At 42.6% G+C, this 23,013-nt stretch overlaps 1 protein-coding gene across 3 annotated transcripts in view; it reads right to left on the reverse strand.

The window, feature by feature from the left end:
- Window positions 1-11,712, reverse strand: part of SHOC2 (SHOC2 leucine rich repeat scaffold protein) — a 102,520-nt gene extending 90,808 nt beyond the window's left edge. For 2 of the 3 annotated variants that reach the window (XM_084633276.1, XM_084633278.1), the window contains exons 1-2: window positions 11,578-11,643; window positions 10,624-10,805 (exon numbers count right to left, since the gene is read on the reverse strand). The gene's annotated coding sequence lies outside the window, so the exon portion shown is untranslated. Of the gene's footprint in view, window positions 1-10,623; window positions 10,806-11,577 lie in introns of all 3 variants that reach the window. The other variant, XM_084633277.1, reaches the window with a different exon arrangement.
- Window positions 11,713-23,013: the final 11,301 nt, after the last annotated feature.

The raw sequence follows: 23,013 nt of genomic DNA on the forward strand, positions 1-23,013 counted from the left end.
CATCCTTTTCCCTCTCAATTTTACATAATTTGATGTCTGAGAAAAATGTTTTGTTTTTCACTACCACCGGAGGGCAGCAGTATGTAAAGCTGCTTCTGATCTGTATGAAAAGAGTAGAGGAAACAGTATGGGCTGAAACAAAGAGAGAGGAAAGTCAGAGACCCAGAGAGGGATGGAAAGTTAGTTATACCAGTGAAGCTAACTGCTTGTTAAAGGAGGAGTGTGCATCCCATCTGTCTGTTACAGAAAGGCTGGAACAGTTTCAATAACATTTCAGAATACACAAGACAATGAATATATGGTCCAATCATGTAATCCTTCCTCTTAAAAATAGACCCACTGATTTCAATGGGATTACACACACAAATGAGGGTTGCAGAGTTTGAACCCACATCCTTGTTATACATTAACTGTCACTGAACTTTGAGAATGAAGATCTTCCTGTTGCCAATACTGCAATTTGTTTATACAAATTCTGCATTTCTGAAAGAGTTCTGATTTTCACTCAACAGCTAATTGGTTCAATAAATAAAATCCTGCTTTAGAAGAAAAACAACAACACAGATAAGTTTGTAACTGAAGCTTAATCAATGACTGTTTGTGTATAACTGAAGTCTTCTAGAATGATGAGATTTGCATAAAGCCATTTTAGAATCATTAGTCTGTAAGTCTTATATGAAAGAAATACAAGTCAACCAACACCTCTCTGCACACACAGCCCTAACCAGGAAAAAAAAAAAAAGTTTTTCATAGTGGTAGCTGTGTTAGTCTGTATCAGCAAAAAGAATGAGGAGTACTTGTGGCACCTTAGAAACTAAGATGCCACAAGTACTCCTCGTTCTTTTTGCAGAAAGAAAAAGTAAGTGTGGTGGCTAAATGATTGCCCAAGACAAGGAAAATAAAATTATGGGCAAAGCAATGAAAAAAAAATCCATTTTGATCTACTCAGGGCAGCACTAATTAAAGTTTTACTTCCCCCACCAGACCTGATACTTCCAAGTAGAAACCACACCACACATTAAATGTCATCAAGCAAGCTACTGATCAGTTTTCCCAGTACACCAGCCAGAAAATACATAACCAGCAGTAAAAAACAAATATAACAGGCTACAATCTGCCCTAATTTGCACCTTGTACAATACACTTGTACCGTGCACTTCAAAGGAATTACACAAGGTGCAAGTCTGCACAAAATTTGCCTCTCTTCAGTACAAGTTCCCACTGTTGTAATTCAAATAATTTGCTGGCACAAATCTCTCTCCTCTTATGACTGAGCAGAAGTTTAGATTAACAAAACCCTGATAAACTCAATACAAAAATCATCATCCCAAATTAAATTCAATACAGTTGGAACACTTTGCCAGTAGTATAAAATTCTGTTTGGCTTGAAAGTAACCTTTTAGTTACTTTTCAAATTTTATATATGTTGTATATTAATAAGCTCAGAAGGATACGTTTTTATTGATAAATGTCAGTAAACATCCATTTCATTGTACACACACAAACTGATGAAAAAATATTTCCACTGATAATTGAAGTTTACTGATAGGCAAAGTAAGAAAAATGCAGCTCGAGAACTAGAGTTTGATTTAATAATATTTACTTTGTATAATTTGACATGTGATGTTAACAATTTGTGTTTTAAGTTATAAAGCTTTAACTTTTCGAATCTCAACATCTAGTCATTAAATAATTGTCTGCATAATCTCCTGCAACTGTGAAAATTTAAAATAGATAATTTAAAAATTCTTAACCACCAAACCTTATCCACTGAAATTATTTTAAAAAAAAAATCAAATTCTGCCAATCCTATACGTTACACACAGACAGCTACTAAATTTTAGAATATATTAGAAAAAAATTGTTACAGGCTTAACAGCAGCTCAAACCACTTTTTATGTGCATTATTTGGTTTCACTCCTCCCCATAATAAATAAATTGTGGGAAGCAGCTACTTTTGCATATTTTCTATAAGATGGGTTTTTTTTAATCCCTTTGATTACATACTCATCTGTCAACAATATACAGATGTAAAACAAATGTAAACAAATACTCTATCAGTGGCAATACCAGACTCTGTGGGTTTTCCAGGTGAATCCCTCATATTCTTCTGTGACCAGCATTTTATACAACACATACTACTATATACACAGCTCCTCTGGTAGCCCGTTACTTCCTTGTTTAGGAGGTAATTTTTTGCACTGTTTATTTTTATGAAGACCTATTTTAGGCTGCTATGGGCTTTTGTTTACATATTAAACCACCTGATGCCTCCAGCTTTTACAGGAGCCATATAGTTTGCTAGTGAAGTCGTGTTCTCTCCAATACATTCAGTGAGTTCCCTGGAACAAAAGGATTCTAAAAAGAACTTAACATTTATGGAAATATAAAATTAATCGCCTCTGCCTACTCATCCTTTAGGATTAAATAAACATTCTTAATACATGATTCTACTTTTCAGATGCAGCTGACTGAAGCCATAGGGAAAATACTAAGGAATTGTCTTGGCAGCACAAAATCCACAAAGTTACAACTTCACAAATACTAGAATTCATACAATAAAAGTAGCAAGGGTCAAGTAACTTATTTTTATCTTGGCCAATCAAGTAAGTTTCCTTTCGATTACAGGACTTGTTAAAGGGAAAGGAAGTAGATATCAATATTTTACTTGACCGCATATAACACAGGAGAAACAGATTTGTTGCTTGGTTAAGGATTTGAATTAGTCTTTCATATTCTACATGCTACATTTGCTTTCTAAAGGGAGCATTAGACAATTATTCAGAAATATTCTATTAACTTAGACTTACTGTGCTGTTATACAAAGCTTTAAATTACAGTGACACTGAATTGGTTCCTCTTGTTAAAAAATAGACTATCCTGTGCAAGCTTTTTTTTCCCAGAAAGTTAAAATAATCAAAAACATTTGGAGATAACGTAAATGTTTCTACTTCCATACTGTTATTAGTAAACACTGTTAATTTCGCAAAAAGAAAAGGAGTACTTGTGGCACCTTAGAGACTAACCAATTTATTTGAGCATAAGCTTTCGTGAGCTACAGCTCACTTCATCGGACGCATACTGTGGAAAGTGTAGAAGATCTTTTTATACACACAAAGAATGAAAAAATACCTCCCCCCACCCCACTCTCCTGCTGGTAATAGCTTATCTAAAGTGATCACTCTCCTTACAATGTGTATGATAATCAAGTTGGGCCATTTCCAGCACAAATCCAGGTTCTCACACACACACACACACACACACAACCCACTCTCCTGCTGGTAATAGCTTATCTAAAGTGACCACTCTCCTTACAATGTGTATGCATACTGTGGAAAGTGTAGAAGATCTTTTTATACACACAAAGCATGAAAAAAATACCTCCCCCCACCCCACTCTCCTGCTGGTAATTTCACGAGTTATAGCACAAAGCAATATAATTTAGAGAATATAAAAAGGCAGTGAAAATCTTAAATACAAGAGACTGGTAGCTCAGATATCACTGTTATAGTCAGCATTTACGGGAAATGCCAGCAGAGAAGCCACAGCCTGACTAAAACATGGAGACTGAACTCCCATTTTATCAAGATTAGGGTGATTTGGGAGGGTGGACGAGAGAGGAGGAAAGAAGTTCATGATCAACAGTGGGCTTCAGTCTCCCTGGCTGCCAATCAGGCAGCTTTCCAGCACAAAATTCACTTTAACCAATTTATTTGAGCATAAGCTTTAGTCTCTAAGGTGCCACAAGTCCTCCTTTTCTTTTTGCGAATACAGACTAACACGGCTGCTACTCTGAAACCTTTAAAAACATGTTAATCTACATAAACTGTAGGGGCTGGTGGTGGTTCTAAGAATTCAAGCTTTCATTTAAAGAGATTATTCAGTTTCTAGCAGTGATTTTGAGTACAGATAGTCTAGATCTAATGATCTGAAAATCCCATGGCAGAACTGGTAACCAGTTGTGCTATGTTCCTCAAGACACCACAGCAAGGTTACATGTGTTACACTAGAAATAATTAAAATCCAAATGCGCATGAAAATTCAGAAGATCGGCTAAAGTTTCTCAGTCTCTTGGTTGCAAGATTATTTTTAGTCCTTCACTGAATACTCTTGAATCTAATACTTCATGGAAATGATTGCTGTCACCATAGTTACTTCATCTAAACTCCTGGTATTCACACTGCAAGATTTCACTGTCACGAACACTGTTAAAAATGAAATGTTCAAGTAATATCTATTACACCTTTTTGGCAGCACTTTGCAGGACACTATTGAGAGGTTCATGACTGCAGGAGAGCTGAGAGAAATTTTATGGTTTTGCAATATTTGACACTTGCAAGTTGAGGCCCTCCCAGATGTTAATAATTAGACATCTTTAATTCCAACAACAGGACCAGTCCTTATTTCACGAAATTTCTTAGCTATCCCCTTGTCATATTATTCAAGGAGCTTTTACATATTTAAACATGCCAATTTACTTACATTAGACATTTAGAAATGGGAAAAGCTCAACGGATCAAACATGCCTATCATTTTGGGGTGTTGTTTACATCAGCTTACAAAGACAATGTAAAAGAGTGAACCCTAAAATTAGAGTTGATTAAGCAAAACAATATAGATAACTACTTGCTATGTAATTCTGTCTGCCTATATATATTGTTGCCACACACGATAAGGCACTATCTAAGGAAACTGAATTTTTAATTAACTGCATTTTGTCCCTACATGACTAGCAATCATGAGGGCCCCCAAAACTTCAGTGGTGCAATAAGATTGCCATTGACAGACAAAGTGAATACTCAGCCAAACCACTGTAAGAACCTAACCAGAGATCAAGCCAGGCGGTGCTTGATCTGCAAGGAGGCCACATCTCTTTGGGATTTGCCTTGATGATGATGATAACTAAATTCAAACTGGCAAAAATTGGTATTTTATGCTAGCAAAACAACACAGAACATCTGCTCACCAATACAGTCAGGTAAATGGCACGCTAGTTAACATCACTTAACAGCTCTGAAAAGGAACCTCATAACAGAGAGAGCACCTGTCCCCTTCAGTTCTCATAAATTGTGCCTGGGTTCAGTCATATCAGTGCACAGATACAATCAACAGAAACGAAGAATGCCTTTAGCAACGTTAATCATAAGATGTAGACTTTATTACCATACTACCTAAACAACAAGGGAGCCTGATTCTGCATTCTTTGCACACTCAGCATTCCCAGTGAAATCTACAGGAGTTTGGGGTACGCAAGGAATGCAGAAGCAGGTTCCAAGTAAACAACAGTTCTGCAACCTCATCTATAAAACAGTTTCGGAAATAGTTGCTGAAAAGAATCACTTATGCTTAAAAAAAAGTTGTTTTATCTCCAAGTGCCTATATCAACATGTGGGCAGAAAGGGTGGGAGACTGGAACACGGACAAATGAAAACTGTACCTCATCACAAACAGGCTTCACCACTTAATGACGTGCTTCAGAACCTCCTTCTAAAACAGTGCCAGCCATGAACAAGATCTATGTTCAAATAAAGAGTCTATTTTAAAACACCAACAGGCTAGGCAGTGAGAGAGTGAACCAAGATGTGCTGCAGTATTTAGGCAGCCATTATAATGTAAATGTGTAAGGTATTAAAAAGTCTATATATGGTGCAAAAAGAAAAGGAGTACTTGTGGCACCTTAGAGACTAACCAATTTATTTGAGCATAAGCTTTCGTGAGCTACAGCTCGCTTATGCTCAAATAAATTGGTTAGTCTCTAAGGTGCCACAAGTACTCCTTTTCTTTTTGCGAATACAGACTAACATGGCTGTTACTCTGAAACCTATATAAGGTGCACAGTTTCTGTGGTCTATATATAATGCCAAAAGAACGAACAATCAGAATCCATACATAATGATAAGCCTCTGAGTATTGGGGTACACAGGTCCACTGAACCAGACCATGTCTGTGTAATCATCATGATTCTACAAGCATATTGTCTTATGGATCACATCATATACCCTGCCCACACTTTGGATGTGTGCCACTTTAGGAGGCAGCCATAGGCACACAAAGAACTGGTATGAGAAAGGTAAGAGTAAACTACATCCAATTTGCTCTGAACATCACATTTCCCATGATGAACATTTAGGCTCCCATATGGCTTGCGTCACAATATCTCTTTTAGCAAGATGATTACCACTTGCAGCCAAGTGTCAAGTTTTAAATATAAACTTTTCAAAATATATTTACATGATTTTCATATGATGAAGTGTACTCTTCGGCACAAGAATGTTCACAACAAAAGGGGTACATATTTACGCAACTTAAAATTCAATATATATTTAGAAAACAAAGATGCACTTTAACATCACAGGCACACAGACTACAAGCTATCCTTTGGCACACATAGGAAGGGAACTCAGAAGGAAAAGTTAAAACTGTTCAAGCTTTTCCTGTTTCTTACTTTTCAAAGGACCGTGATGTGTCTAAATAATTAACAGTAAACCAACAAAATGCTAAAAGAACTAAGGATACAGTCATGCCAAAATCATTAAAAGAGCTCTTTGAGCGTCCACCGTGGGACCAATTTATACTACTTCAGGATATCCTAGCATGTTTTAGCTCTGAGCAGTATGTATCACTTTACGAGATTATGTACTATAATATTTTCCTTACAATATACCACAGATCCTTCTTACTCTGTACTGATCTTTACAGGGGCTGAAATTAACTCTCTGATGTGAAGTCTGAGGTTTTAAAAAAAAAAAAAAAAATTACAAACACAGCACAATCTATTTATTTTTAAAGAGAAGCACATATATTACCTAGAGGTTAACAACTGTACAACTCCTTTGTAATTAGAGCCATCTCTTTATAAAGAATTACTTTGCTGAACAGAGTTTGATTTCAGAATATGCCCCTATTTAAAGAGAGGTTTAGTACTATGTTACCTAAGAAACATCAGACCTTGATAGTGCAGGCACAGTGAATATAAAAATGTTAGTACCTTAAATATTACTTTATCATCAAATGCTACAAGTTGTATCTCAATACATTTTGTAACATACCAAACTGTATTTCAGACACACAGAAAATATGCAGTATTGTCAGACAGGGTAATTGTAATGTAAACAAGGATTATTTTAGTCTTTACAAGCTTGCTGGGGAGGCTGTTAATTCTTCCATATCATCAGTTCTTTTCCTCCTCCACCAAAAATATTTCCATAAAGAAATGCAGTCATCTCCTCCAAGATGAAGCACAACGCAATGTGTAAGCAAAATTAAATATATGGATATAAAAAAGAAAAAGGGAAAAATACAAGGATTTCTTCAATCCAAAAAGCATCCACAAACCACCACCCCAGGAAACAAGTACACATAATGAACTTCAAATAATTTCAGAAAACCTGCTGATCAATCATCAGGGCTTGTTAACAGGACTTCCCAACAGTGGGTTAAATTAACGTCTGGGCTAGTGCAACATAACGTTTACCTAACAAACCCCCCACCACCACCACACACACACACACACACACCAGGGATGTAGCAAGAAGCCTCACAGTGGTCCCACACTACCAAGGTAACCTGTACCAGACACAGCAAGCGTCAAGCTCCTCTGAAAGACACTGAAAAAGCCAACACCTACCTAAAGATGGGAAAAGAGAAACAGCCATCAGAATCTGATGGGAGAAGGAAATAATTGAGTGAACCATCCCAGCTGGAGCTAGGTGGAGGGAAGAGGAAAGAGACAATCCCCAGCACCTCACCTACCAAGCACAATTAGCGTGGAGAGCAATTCTTCATCATTCCTCAGAAGTTCGGAAAAGCCAGTAGCAAGGGAGAATTTTCTGTATTTAATTATCATTCAAATTTAAATTATAAAGGCTGATATTTTAGCCACATCTGAAATGTTCAAATACTCTCCCAGTGAAAATTTTATTCCCTTATTGTAAAATGCAATCTTTCCAAAAAGATACTATCCTTGGACCCTGAGCACATCTTCCCCCCCAATCTTTAGATATCTATTAGACAAGCCTGATACCAATGTAAAATTTGATCCCTGTCTAGTTTTACATTCTTAATCCCGTTAAAATATGTACATGTACATACCTAACGTTCTTTACTAAACAGTCCTAGACATGGTGTACATATATTACACACACACACACACACACTAGTGAACAGTTCCTTCATGATGACAATACTGAAATAAGGACCATCACACATTCTTTCAGCAGAAACGCTCATTTCATAGAAAGCCATGATCATGTAACAATAAATCCAAGAATTTCCTAATTGGAGCGCACACAATGAAAATGTTAAAAGAAAACCACATGCAGAAAGCTACAAAAATTATTCACTGGTCAGATGGAAGCCTTTCAATAATCTAGTGTTCTTAAAGTACAGTACTTCCATTAGTGTGATTTAATTGTCAAGATAACAAAGGAATGCCCCTCCCCATATCTCTTGCCTTACTGATCAGTCATGTTGGGAAGACAGAATTATACCAGGATCAGCAGCTAGCCACAACCAGTACTATTTACCAATCCTACCTCTGCTGTTATGTGATGTAGGGGATTCTGCTTTACATTTCTATAAAAAGTAGAATAGGGAATGTTATGTTGCTCTGATTCTGACAAAACATGGAAAAAGCTTTCCCTTTTCAAATGAGGAATCCAAGACACATCAATGATGTTTTTTGTTCAAAATCATCTTGCTTTATCATCAGATTATACGGAGGTGATTGTTTCCTGATCATTTCACTTGTTACAGAAATCCAGCACCTCAGCAAAACAAGTATATATATATATATATATATATATAATGTTTAACATGAACTGAAAGGATCCAGCTGCAACCTCCTAAATCTTTCATTTTACTTGCTCAGAGCTCAAGATTAACCAAACAGGAAATCAAAATATTCAAGCTCAAATCTTTTTAACAAGAATTGACAATTAGGGTATTTTTTAAAATTGGAATGTATCTACAATGCAATATTAAACTTTCAAGATGCAGAAATCCTTTTCATAAATCAGCCTAGGGTTATATTGAGATCATTATACAAGCTATGCTTAAAATATGGCTGTACATGTTGTATTACTTAATATGACCACCACCTTCTTCAGGCCCTTAATTTTATAAATAGATGCACCCAATAATACCCGAAGATAGTTAGATCTATAGTTCCATGAAGAGTGTATGATTTTTAAGGGTGTGATTTTTTCTTTATTAGAAACAAGTAAATAGTTTATATATAGACACCAAAGTAATTTGTCAAAAAATCATTGGCTAATTTTTGTTTCAGTAATTTTTGGTTCCAGAAGGCTGAGACTGTGTCACTACTGCAGCAATTACAATACATGCAATTAAAACTCAATCGTTAATATTCTGCCGTGAAAAGGTCTTTGTGCACACGCATGCATAATTACATAAAATGCATGCTTTCACAGTCTATATCAATTTCAAATACATTAACTAAAATTACAATTAGCATAATCTTTTACTACTTTTTAATTTTATATATAAAGACTTTTTTAAAAATTTCCATATCTACTCTTATAAATCCATGTGCAGTCTGAACGCAGTATTTCTCCATTAAACTTGTCATGCTGAACTGCTACGTAGTCCACATACAAACACAACCGTAGTCAAGTATGTGCAACAATGCAATACAATTATGATTACTATAACTCTCTAGTGACTTAAAGATATATTTGTGTAATTTACATAGACAATGAACACACTTTTTACAACCACATGTGTATAAGAAGCTGTCACTAAATGTTCTTCACAACACATCTACAGTTCAGATACAAAAATTATTTGATTGCAGAATACATGTTTTTAAAGAGAGGCTGTTTGTATGGCTCCAACAGAATAGCCACAAAATAAATGCCGTGAAACAGGGAAATGTCACACCTATATGAAAAGATGGGGGGAGAGAGATAGCTAGCACAACCACATAGTACTGTAGATGTAATGATTACCCTAACGTCAGGTAATCATTACTCTGTATGTCAGTTGTTACTAAGCACATACATAAAGCATCTTTAATTTCTCTTCAGCCTGCTCACAATGTTTTGGTTAGAGGAAAGACAGTATTGTAAAAACTGTGCTTCCTTATTTTTTTAATATTTTTCACCATTTTACTATATGAAGAAGATGTATCATAAAATAGTATCCCAAAATGCAGGGAGGGAAGACACCACCAATTAAGTGCTAACTATACACTAAAAAAATTCACACCCGGGCACACAATATGCAGTAATTTGAGTTTATCCCACCTGCTCATAAACCTAGAGGCTACACAGCTGATCTGTACCATAGCTAGCAAACAAATTCCAGGCAAAGATTTATTAACATTGTTCCCTGCAAACCAGGGGGCAACACACAATATATTTTTTTACTGATGACTGCTATGTTTGTCTCCTGCAAGTGTTTGAACCTGTCCATAACCAGTCTCTAGAAAGGGTTTCCCCTAATAATTATAAAGCTGACAACACCCCTCACTTTGTTTATAGCGGGGGTGGGGAGGGAGCAAATAAAAGATATATTTTTAAAGCATGACACCATGGCATTTTATTTCAGAACCAATATCCACCACCTCCACACACCCCCCTTCTCCCAATAAGCCTGTTTTACCTGCTCATAAAGGGGCCTTAGTGCCTTTGTGTTTGGGGCTTCCTGCTTCTGCTCTCTACCATCTCGGCTGTTGTTCCTGCTTCTTCTGTCTTGCTGCCTTTTAGGCCCAACCCCTGCCTGCTGTCAGCAACGGCAGCCTCAGCACAGCCCGGAGCCGAGACTCCTCCACCTACAGGCTCTCCCTGGCAGCAGCAAGAGATGTGAGAGTTTCTGTGGCTAGTGCTACAGAACATACTCCACAACCCTGTCACCACCACAGCAGCCTCTCCCGTCCCTTCTCTCGCCACTGCCACTGACTTCCCCTCCAAACGCAGCCCCCCCCACCCCATCCCTCAGCTGTCCCCCCACAGCCCTACTAGCGCACCCCCTCCAGCCCCTATTCCCCATCTTCAAACCCCTCCATTCCCCAGCCCCCATATCCGATCCCCTCCATTCACCAGCCTCCTAACCCCCAACTCCCTCCACCCCCCAACCCCCTCGTCCCTCCACCTCCTCAGCCCCCTCTTCCTAACCCCCCCAGCCCCCTCCACCCCCGCCCCCTCTTCCCTCCACCTCCTCAGCCCCCCTCTTCCTAACCCCCCAGCCCCCTCCACCCCCGCCCCCTCTTCCCTAACCCCATCCCCATCCCCCGCCCCCTCTTCCCTCGCCCCCTCTTCCCTAACCCCCACCTCCCTCCACCCCCTCTTCCCTAACCCCACCCCCACTCCCGAATCCCTCCACTCCGCAGCCCCCTATTCGCGCCCCCTGCTGCAACCCCACCGAGTTCCTCTCCGCACCCCAAGCTCCCATCTCACACCCCAGCTCGCTTCGCCGTGCCAACCGCCCAGCCCCCTCCTACTCCCCAGCCCAGCCCCCCGCCTCTCCGCACAACCTTCCCTCGGTGACCCCTGCCTCCCGCCCTGCCCCCACCCGCGACTGCCCAGCCCCTGGGCTCACCGCCCCAGCCCCACTTACCGTGAGGGATCCGCCATCCTCCTCAGCCACTCTCAAGCCCGGCCCTGCCGGCCCCCTACCGGCCGCCGTCACCGCGCACCGACCCGTCACGGGACTCCCCACCCACAGGCCTCCGCCACACCATCGAGAGCGCCACCGCCGCAGGTAGAGCGCCGCGCGGCGCCGCCATCTTGGATTAGGGCGGAAGTGCCCTTGTTGCCATGGGCAACGGTTGGGCAATGACCGTGATTTTTTTTTTTTAAAGGGGGGTTAAAATAAAGGAAACTGGTACCTTCTACAAGACAGCGAGTAAAAAATAAGGGGGTGGGGGAAAAAGACAAAAATAGCCATGTACCCACTCCCCCACCATGAGGGGTCCCACCACAGACACTCAGGTGCCCTGGCCTGGGTTGATGAGGGGCCTCATGATGTGACACCCACTGACCCCTTCCCAATATCACCAGAAGCTGTAGAGGCCAACACCCAGCATGTTCGGCCGCGAACAGCCCCTTCTTTTACTAGTGTTCTGACAGTACTTGGTCTATCGCCTTAAGGAGCTCAGAACAATCAAGTCCAGCCTCCCTGCCCCTGCCCTGGGGTCTAATCTAATGCGCGGATTCAGAGCTTTCTCCCCTTTCCTAAGCATGCAGGGGGCAGGTGCTCATCCCACAAAACCATCCCTCCGTGCAAGCACTCCCTCGTTAAAGAGACGTTAACGAACGCCAACTCTCGCCACTCTATCCCACGGCTTCACAGTGTTGGCTGGAAGCCCCATCTGCTGGAATCAGCAGACTGAGTGTGAATCTCAGGTTTCATTTTAAAAAATAGCAAGTGGTTGCATAGAAAAGCTAGAAAACATGACTCAAGTGCCCCCTCAAGGCTCAGAAACTGGAAAAAAAGAACCAAAAATTTGTTATTTTTAATAACATAAGAATGGCCACACTGGGTCAGACCAATAGTCCAGTATCCTGTCTTCCAACAGTGGCCAGTGCCAGATACTTCAGAGCAAATTAACAAAACATGGCAATTATCGAGTGATCCATCCCATTGTCCAGTCCCAGCTTATACTTTTGGACTTCCCAACATCCCCTGCAGCAGTGGATTAACGCACTGGCCCATGGGGCCCGTGCCCAGGGGCCCTGGCCAGTTTGGGGGCCCCCAGGTCTGGCTGTGGGGCCCAGACTTCAGCAGTGAGGCTTCAGGCTCGGATCCTGGGATCCCAACTGCAGGCTTTGGGATCCGGCCACATTGCAGCAGGCTCTGGCCCTGGGCTTTAACCTCCCCACCTTCCCGCCGTCGCCTCTGGCTCCCTCTGCCTTCCTCTGCCTTCCTGCCCCAGGCTTTGGCTGTGCAGTGGCAGGCTCTGTTCCCCAGCCACAGGGGCCTGGGTTCCAGCCCCAGGCTCATCACCCCTCCCCCATCGCCCCTTGTCCCCACTGCCTTCTCCAGCTCCTGGCCATGCGGCAGTGGGGTCTGGCGCCAGGCTCAGTACCCCACTACCCCCATTGTCCCTGACCCTCGCTGCCTTCTCCAGCTCCAACACCCAGCCATGCAGCAGTGGGTGCTGGCCCTGGGTTCAACCCCCGACCCGCTGCTCCTGGCCCCAACTGCCACCCCCATCCCCTCCCCACCCCACCCCCATCACCCCTGGCCCCTACTGCCTCCTCCAACACTGAGCTTAGGCGGCATGCTCCTTCCCCCGCTGCAGGACTTTGGCTTGGGCCCCACGATCTGGTCGCGGTGCTTCCGGCTCCAGCCCCAAGCTCTAGCCCCCGGCCATTTGGCGGTGGGTGCTGGCCCTGGGCTCAAACCCCCAATCGACCCTGGCCCTCACTGCCGCCCTGTCTCCTCCCACTCCTGCCCATGGCCTCTGGCCCCTATCCATTCGCTGCATCTAGGGAGACCAGATGTCCTGATTTTATAGGGACAATCCCGATATTTGGGGCTTTTTCTTATATAGGCACCAATTACCCCCCACCCACTGTCCCGCTTTTTCACATTTGCCATCTGGTTACCCTACCCGCATCACGCCTGGCTCCTGCTGCCTCCCTGCCCACCTCCCCATCCAGGGCTTAATTTGTCCCTGGGCTTGCCAGGGCTTAGTAAATCTGCTGTGAAAAGTGATATTTGTATGTTTGTTAATGTCACTTTTCACAGCAGACTTAGTAGCTAGCTGGGATGCTGTGAAAAGTGATATTAACATACAAGTATCACTTTTCACAGCAGCTGACTTACCAGGTAGGAAGTCTTAAAAAAAAAAAAAAAAAAAAACAACCAAAAAAGCAAAAGTAGTAACAACAAAAAAGAGAAAAACATGCAAAGCACCTTAATTGTGTTTCTATTCTGTTTAGGTACAGTAAAGAATAGAGACAACTGTACATTTTTATTACTGAGTCTGCAAAAAGAAAAACCGTACTTAAATAAATTGCAATGATTTGGACATGTATATGTGTATATTTATTTATTTTTCCAAAAGTTAATTAAGTATTTTAGCGAAAACTGTCAAAACGGCTACCAGCAAGAATCGCAGCTGCTGATGAGGGTCTCCCCCTGCATAAGGGTCAGGTTTAAGAAAATTGGGGGAGATGCAAGAACCACTTGTTGACCTCTGAATTACTGATTCTTACAATACCAGTGTTGTCTAGATTAGCAGTGAACATCTTTGTGTTATGGTATGGATAATATCTAACCATATTCATTGTCTATGAGGAAACATTGAGCAGTTAATTTAGGTATTATGAACTGGGATATGATTTGCTTCATTATTAATGCAGTGTGTAAACAGTGAATGGAGTCTTTGTATTAATGCGTTCTGATATATTCGTGTTTTTAATAGGGGCCCAAATGTTCTATGCGTCCAGGGCCCCAGTAAATTTTAATCTGTCTCTGGTCCCTAAACAATGAGTTCCACAGGTAAAATATCTCATGATTTTTAAGCCAATCTCATGATTTCTTTGGGGCCTGACTCTTGATTTTTGAACTCGCACAGTTTTAAACAGTCTGATGCAAATCCCGTCAGTTGCTGAGACTTCAGTCTCTCAGTTAGCATGTCACAATTTTTAGACCTGTTCAGAAAATTGCTGTCAAAATAATGTTAATGTTGCCTCTCCAAGCGGTAACAGGTCTTTGTGAACCAGTTTCCTGTTTGGAGCAAAAATTGGTGACACTGCAGTAAGCAAATACATCTTTCTATTTGTTTATGTACAAGATATACACAGGTCCTGTTTTCTGAAACAGGTGTGGTAACAAACCCCATTCAGGAACACAGGCACCACTGCTCTGTCCCAAAGAAGCAGCTTTCTTCCTCTGCCTCACTCCACAGACCCATAAAGACTCATAGCCAAAACCAACTGCAGTTGAACACACAGGCTTTCTGTAACAACTGGTAGCTCAACACATGGCCCTTGATCTAGCCTCTAGCCCCACCTCTAAGACTACAAAGTCTGAAAGTCATGCATCTGGGTGCCAATCTTCCTTTTTGCTTAGCTGCTTTGCAACACAAAAGGAACTTAACTAAGGTTTCCCTGCATGATTAGGAGAATCCATAATTAGTCTCTAAATCCAATAATTGCATCAATGACTCCTAATAACAAGCTATTACACTATTATGAAAAATGGGAACATTTCTCCCATTTTCGCACCAGCTGCAATAATGTATCTGCTACTCCAGTCCCCATACTGACCTGAAATACTAATGTAATTAAACAAAACAAACCCTTTCAGTCCTTATACATATCATCATATTAGAAGACTCAAATCAAATTTTCCCCATTGCCGGTCACGGTTAACTACCATTCTGACATATTGCAGGAACAGAGTGGAAAAATTTTAAATATTTTGCTACAGAATGGGCACTGTCCCTGGCTGCCATTCATTATGACCTTACAGCAAGGTACTTTGCATTATGCTTACATCAGATCTTACAAACTATGCAGGGTCAGGCTACCACTGAAAGGAACATGTGGGTACTGCAGGAAGTGGTTCTGGCTGTGCAGCAGGATGACAGCCTTCCTTCTGAGTCAATAATGAATGTATATTCTGCAGCCTGGTGATGAGCACTCTCCTCTGCTGCTGGAGCTATCTTCTTTTGCATGGCATGAAAAAGCAAGCTCCCGACACTCATTATGACACAGCCTGTGGCATTTTTGCCAAGAGCAGGGCTTTAGCCTCAGCGTGTAGCCGTCCTGGGCATGATGTTAAACTGCCTTGTGAATACTTCCTGGCTGAAGAAAGGCTAAGGGGTCTCTGAACGCTGAAGCAAAAGGCAGGTAGCGGCTCTATCTAGGTTGCTCTCCAGCAGAAGCTACGACTTTTGTGTCACTGAACATCCAGACTCACTCTGGCCTTTGGATTCTGGCTCAGTGGTCATGGGCAGTGGGTAGCATAGGCGGGGAAGGCTGTGCCTCCTCAAACAGTCCCACGCTCTGCCCCTAGGTCCCCTCCTGCTTCCCGCTAGTTGGCATCTTCTGGGAAGCCTGCTGGGGCTAGGGCAGCTGCGACCTGGGTGGCTGGGGCTTCGGGTTTGTGGGGGGGGGGGGCCACGTGCCGCATGGCAGATGCTCCGGGGCTAGGGGAGCGTTTACGCCCCATTCAGCGCTCTGGGGCTGGGGCAGGCACGCGCTGCCCACCGGGCACTCTGGGGCTGGAGGTGCTTAGGCTGCCTGGGGCTTGGCAGGGCTGGCGACTGTGGGGGGCACTCTAGGATTCCGTGGGGGAAGGGGGACAGGAGGGGCAGGGCCTCAGGTGGAAGGGGTGGGCTGGGCTGGGAACTAGCCTGCCCGATACTATGGTTCACCCACCGCCATGTCAGTGGTCTAAAGGGGGGATGACAAGTCTATGGCAAAAAGAAAAGGAGTACTTGTGGCACCTTAGAGACTAACCAATTTATTTGAGCATAAGCTTTCGTAAGCTACAGCTCACTTCATCAGATGCATTCAGTGGAAAATACAATGGGGAGATTTATATACAAAGAGAACATGAAACAATGGGTGTTACCATACACACTGTAACCAGAGTGATCACTTAAGGTGAGCTATTACCAGCAGGAGGGGGAGGGGGGAGGGAGAGGGAACCTTTTGTAGTGATAATCAAGGTGGGCCATTTCCAGCAGTTGACAAGAACATCTGAGGAACAGTGCGGGGTGGAGGGAGGAAATAAACATGGGGAAATAGTTTTACTTTGTGTAATGACACAACTACTCCCAGTCTCTATTCAAGCCTAAGTTAATTGTATCCAGTTTGCAAATTAATTCCAATTCAGCAGTCTCTCGTTGAAGTCTGTTTTTGAAGTCTTTTTGTTGTAATATTGCAACCTTTAGGTCTGTAATCGAGTGACCAGAGAGATTGAAGCGTTCTCCAACTGGTTTATGAATGTTACAATTCTTGATGTCTGATTTGTGTCCATTTATTCTTTTACGTAGAGACTCTCCAGTTTGACCAATGTACATGGCAGACGGGCATTGCTGGCACATGATAGCATATATCACATTGGTAGATGTGCAGGTGAACGAGCCTCTGATAGTGTGGCTGATGTGATTAGGCCCTATGATGGTGTCCCCTGAATAGATATGTGGACACGGTTGGCAATGGGCTTTGTCGCAAGGATAGGTTCCTGGGTTAGTGGTTTTGTTGTGCGGTGTGTGGTTGCTGGTGAGTATTTGCTTCAGGTTGGGGGGCTGTCTGTAAACAAGGACTGGCCTGTCTCCCAAGATCTGTGAGAGTGATGGGTCATCCTTCAAGATAGGTTATAGATCCTTGATGATGCGTTGGAGAGGTTTTAGTTGGGGGCTGAAGGTGACGGCTAGTGGCGTTCTGTTATTTTCTTTGTTGGGCCTGTCCTGTAGTAGGTAACTTCTGGGTACTCTTCTGGCTCTGTCAATCTGTTTCTTCACTTCAGCAGGTTGGTATTGTAGTTGTAAGAATGCTTGATAGAGATCTTGTAGGTGTTTGTCTCTGTCTGAGGGGTTGGAGCAAATGCAGTTGTATCTTAGAGCTTGGCTGTAGACAATGGATCGTGTGGTGTGGTGTGGTCTGGATGAAAGCTGGAGGCATATAGGTAGGAATAGTGGTCAGTAGGTTTCCGGTATAGGGTGGTGTTTATGTGACCGTCGCTTATTAGCACCGTAGTGTCCAGGAAGTGGATCTCTTGTGTGGACTGGTCCAGGCTGAGGTTGATGGTGGGATGGAAATTGTTGAAATCATGGTGGAATTCCTCAAGGGCTTCTTTTCCATGGGTCCAGATGATGAAGTTGTCAACAATGTAGTGCGAGTAGGGGCGTTAGGGGACGAGAGCTGAGGAAGTGTTGTTCTAAGTTAGCCATAAAAATGTTGGCATACTGTGGGGCCATGCGGGTACCCACAGCAGTGCCGCTGACTTGAAGGTATACATTGTCCCCAAATGTAAAATAGTTATGGGTGAAGACAAAGTCACAAAGTTCAGCCACCAGGTTAGCCGTGACATTATCGGGTATAGTGTTCTTGACGGCTTGTAGTCCATCTTTGTGTGGAATGTTGGTGTAGAGGGCTTCTACATCCATAGTGACCAGGATGGTGTTTTTTGGAAGATCACCGATGGATTGTAGTTCCCTCAGGAAGTCAGTGGTGTCTCGAAGATAGCTGGGAGTGCTTGTAGCGTAGGGCCTGAGGAGGGAGTCTACATAGCCAGACAATCCTGCTGTCAGGGTGCCAATGCCTGAGATGATGGGGCATCCAGGATTTCCAGGTTTATGAATCTTGGGTACCAGATAGAATATCCCTGGTTGGGGTCCTAGGGGTGTCTGTGCAGATTTGTTCTTGTGCTTTTTCAGGAAGTTTCTTGAGCAGATGTTGTAGGTTTTTTTGGTAACCCGCAGTAGGATGAGGATCGCCTCTGATCTCTTTAAAAAAAAAATCATCATACATTAGCTATCCTCCAGTCATCAATACAGAGGTTGATTTAAGCAATAGGTTACATACCAGAGTTAGTAGATCTGTAATTTCATATTTGAGTTCCTTCAGAACTCTTGGGTGAATACCATCTGGTCCTGGTGACATATTACTGTTTAATTTAGTGATTTGTTCCAAAACCTCCTCTACTGACACCTCAATCTGGGACAGTTCCTCAGATTTGTCACCTAAAGTGAAAGGCTCAGGTGTGTGAATCTCCCTCACATCCTCTGCAGTGAAGACTGATGCAAATAATTCATTTAGCTTCTCTGCAATGGCCTTGTCTTCCTTGAGTGCTCTTTTAGCACGTTGATGTCCAGTGGTCCCACGGATTATTTGGCAGGCTTCCTGCTTCTGATGTCCTTTAAAAAATGCTGTTACTTTTTGTGTCTTTTGCTAGCTGCTCTTCAAATTCTTTTTTGGCCTGGCTAATTATACTTTTACACGTGACTTGCCAGAGTTTATGTTCCTTTATGATTCTATTTTCCTCAGTAACATATAAACCTGTCTAAAGTATTTTCAGCAAAAGATGTACTGTTGGTGAGACGAAGTAATCGCTTGCTCATTTACATGTTTGGTAAGGCTGACTTGGAAATATAAACTGTTTGAACTGGCTGACTCTCAACTTGCATGATAGAAGTTTAACTTGCTTGATAGCCTATTGAATTTGCAATTTTCCTTTCCTCTAAATCAAAAGTGGACTGAGGGTGTATAATGGAGCCACAAAAACTTAGGAGGACACAGCTGCTGATTTGATCTTTTTCAGGACTTTAGAGTTCTAAATACCTGAAACAAGACTAGATAATTATGCTTGATGTAGTATTAGAAATGGAGAATTTGCTTCAAGCTGTTCAAAGCTAGACCTGATCTTTCAGTTTAGTTGTGTCTTGCCACCAGATGAATTGTATGAATAGGAGGGCCAATTACTGTACAAATTATTGCCCTATACATCTAATTTGTTTAGACCAATGCATGAAATGCTCAGTACAGTTAGTGCATTATTTACAAAAGAATTATGTTATTCCCTGAAAGGGAGACTGCAACATAAGAGATAATCTATTCACTACTCTTGTTACAAAAAAAGAGTAAATCACTCTAAAAACACCTCTATATTTTATACATATCTATTATAACATAGAGAAAATAATTAATTAAAAGAATAAGCTGCCATCTTGAATCTGGATGACACTAGAAAATGATGCATGAGACACAGGAAATTCTGCTCAGCATCTGAATGCATGGGAGAGAAGCCAGCAAATTTCTGGGCTAAATGTTCCCAAGTGCCAAACTGTACGTGCCTGCAAGGTGCAGCGATGGCCAGGAATGCAGGGACACAGAGAAGGGCTATCACCTGTCAAAAGGAAAAGTGCAGGAACAAAAGTGTTGAAAATCAGAAGTTGTGGGAGCCAGAATGTGTGACGTACGTGCTGGGGTGGGTGTGAAAGGAATGGTGCAGCTGCTTTTCTGTCCTGTGCAACTGCTGGCATCAGTCCACTTTCACTATACAAATTAGGCACTGATGTCCATTTCTATTGTCTTAAGAGAATCTTGTTTGTTCAATGTGCCTCCTTCTCTCTTTCAAATGCATAATACAAAACACAGTATTGCACGTATATCAAAGATTATGTAACTCCTCTGCTAAATTATACTGCAAGTCATGCTTAATGATGGTTGGGATCCTAAAGAAAGTGGTCTGGACTGCAGTACTTGCATGCGCCAAGGTGCATTACGTCAACACTCTTGCTTTATAGCTCTTTCATTTCTACACTACAATGCAATGTGCCACAGTCCTCTCTGACATTGCGTGTGCATTTTCTATTTTGTTTTTTTCATGCACAAGGAGTATTCAGCATCTGTTACTACAGTGCCCATTTTGCTCATCCCTTATGTCTGACAGGGCCAAAACTATGGACTAATTCCTGAATTCTTCTGATGTGGCTCAGATTTGCTTCTGCTAGGCGGTGTTTTTTGTCTTTGAAGATTTATTAGCCCCACGCATGCTGGTATAGCATGACACTTGGCAGTGCTGGTATAAAAGTAGCATATGTTCCTCTTCATAAACCAGATTAATAAAGGATTCAATTCTGCCCCCTGCCATATACAGGAGTAAGTAGGGTGTGGCCCTCATACTCCCACAAAGCAGGACATCATACTGATCTTACTGGTCCTCCAATCTTCAAACAGGTGCAGGAGGGGTTCAGAGCAACTTCTCTGCAGTCAGAATGGAGAGAGTTAAATTACTTACTCAAGGCCACAGATGGAAACAGTATCAGTGCCAGGACTAGAAATCACCACTTTCGGAAGCTCCACCATCTGAGCTGTGGTATATGTACAGATCAGGAACTAAGTGTGTTTGGCCGTGTCACCATTTCAGGGTAACTGCACCTCCATGGTCCAGTCCAGGAATGCCCAGTCAGGTCTCAGGTCTTTAGCCATCACCTGTCTCAGCAGGGACCATTTTCCCACTCCTTTCTGACTGGGGTTTTAAGGCTTCACAGTTCCCAGTGTTACACTGTGATATCCCCCCTGTGATAGGGTGCACTCCCCAACCAGTTCTGAGAGAATTGAATTAGGCCAGGTGAGCCCAATCAGCCAATTAAGCTGCAAACAGGGGAGATTTAGGCTGTGTGGAGTGCACTGATAAGAAGGAGGCTTACGTGTGAGAGAACATAAAGTCTGGAGGTTGGCAAAAATATAGGGGAGGCTACAGGGAGGAAGCTAGCAGAGTGGCTCCCTGAGGTAAGGAAAAAGTAAGGAAGTGGTGGAAATTACTCCCTGAGAAAGAGTTTACCAAGCAGGCCTAAGAGGGGTCTGATTACAAAGACTAGAGAATGAAAAGTGTGGGGAAGCATGATAGGAAGTAGTCCAGGGAAGAGAGCAGTAAGGTAATAGCCACATACCTTAACTGCTCATTGTAGGGCCCTGGATTAGAACCAGGAGTAGAGGGTGAACCTGGGTACCCCTACCATCCACTTCTGCATGGCATCGCTAAGGGCAGCGAATAGGAAGCCAGCTGGAGTGACATGTTCAGGGCAGCAGGCATGAGGACTGCCTGATGCTGCTGGTGCAGTAGGACTTTGAAAGACTGCCCCAGAAGGGAAAATTACAGTGTGAGCTGCCTTGAGGGTTGAGTCACAAAGTAGCCATACTGTGGCTCCATGAGAGGGAGAAGAACTGCATGTCAGAAGACCAGAAAGGAGGCACTGAACTGGACAGAGCTAATCACCAGAAGGAGGCACCACTCAGCGTTGAGCAGCGCAGTATCGTGACACCCTCCCTGAAGCCAGTCTGCCTAAAGCCAGTGGCGGTACTTTGCTTTCCCTCCAAGGGCTCTGAACGGTGTAGCACCAGCAGTTACGAATGCCCATGCAATGCTCTCTAAGCAAGCACACTTATTCTTCAGGTAAAAGCATTCAAGAGAAAATACATAAAACACTACACAGATTTAAACCTACACTAAACATACCAGGACTCTCCCATCGGTCTTATAGGGCCCTAGCAGGCTAAGTCTTTCCAACCCTTCCGCAAGGGTTGGGAGTGGACTGTCCTGGACAGAACATCCTGTCCATTTGCTGGAGCAGAAAGAAGACCCCTGTTAGAATATAGATATTCAAGCCTGCCTGTAAAGGCCTATACTTTAAGAACTTAGGTGTATTTTTATCATTTAGCTAGTTACAGAGGTATAAAACAAAGAATCAAAATCACAAGTCCGCCTCTGTATGGCCTTTTCTGACTAAAATAGTCTGAGGCCTTGTTCTTAGGCTAAGGCCTTTGGCTAAGCAGAAGGAGCAGCCATAAGCTGGGAAGCGTATGGTCACATCCTCACATCCCAAACCAGTTACATTGAAATAAAGTGGTATTGGGCTGTTAGGAAGACGGTCCTGTCCTGGTAGTGCCCATCACCACCAGATAAAGAAACAGATCTTAAGATGGTTAAAGAAAACTTAGTTTGATAGCATCCTGTCTGGCAAGAAATCACTTACCAGTGGTTGCGGTTGTGAAACCGTCATTTTGGTACTGTTTTATCTTTATGGCCCCACTTCTCTATTGTTAATCTGTCTGGTTCTCTAATTGTTTCTGTCTGCTGTATAATTAATTTTTCTAGGTGTAAGTTAATTAGGGTAGCGGGACATAATTGGTTAGAGAAGTATGTTACAATATGTTAAGATTGGTTAGTTAAATTTCAGTAAAATGATTGGTTAAGGTATAGTTGAGAATATTACTATATAAACTGGGGTCAAGCAGGAAGTGTGTGTGGGAGGGGAAACTGGAATCATTTTTGTTAAGCGGGGGGATGGGAACAGGGAACAGGGACACAGGCAAGGCTCTGCTGCGTCAGAGCTGGGAACGGAACCCTGGGAAACTGACTCTCTTGGCATATAGAGATAAGCCCGACTGGTGTGAAGGGCTTTGAATATGCTTGCTTGGAAATTAACCCCAATAAACATTGCGTTGTTTGCACTTTGGACTTCTGGTCTTCTGCTTTCTGTCTACATGACAAGAACCAGAGAAGAGGGTGAAGGGAAAGCCCTCT

This window comes from Lepidochelys olivacea (assembly GCF_965140295.1).
Source record: "Lepidochelys olivacea isolate rLepOli2 genome assembly, chromosome: 7".
Classification (NCBI taxonomy): Eukaryota; Metazoa; Chordata; order Testudines; family Cheloniidae; genus Lepidochelys; species Lepidochelys olivacea.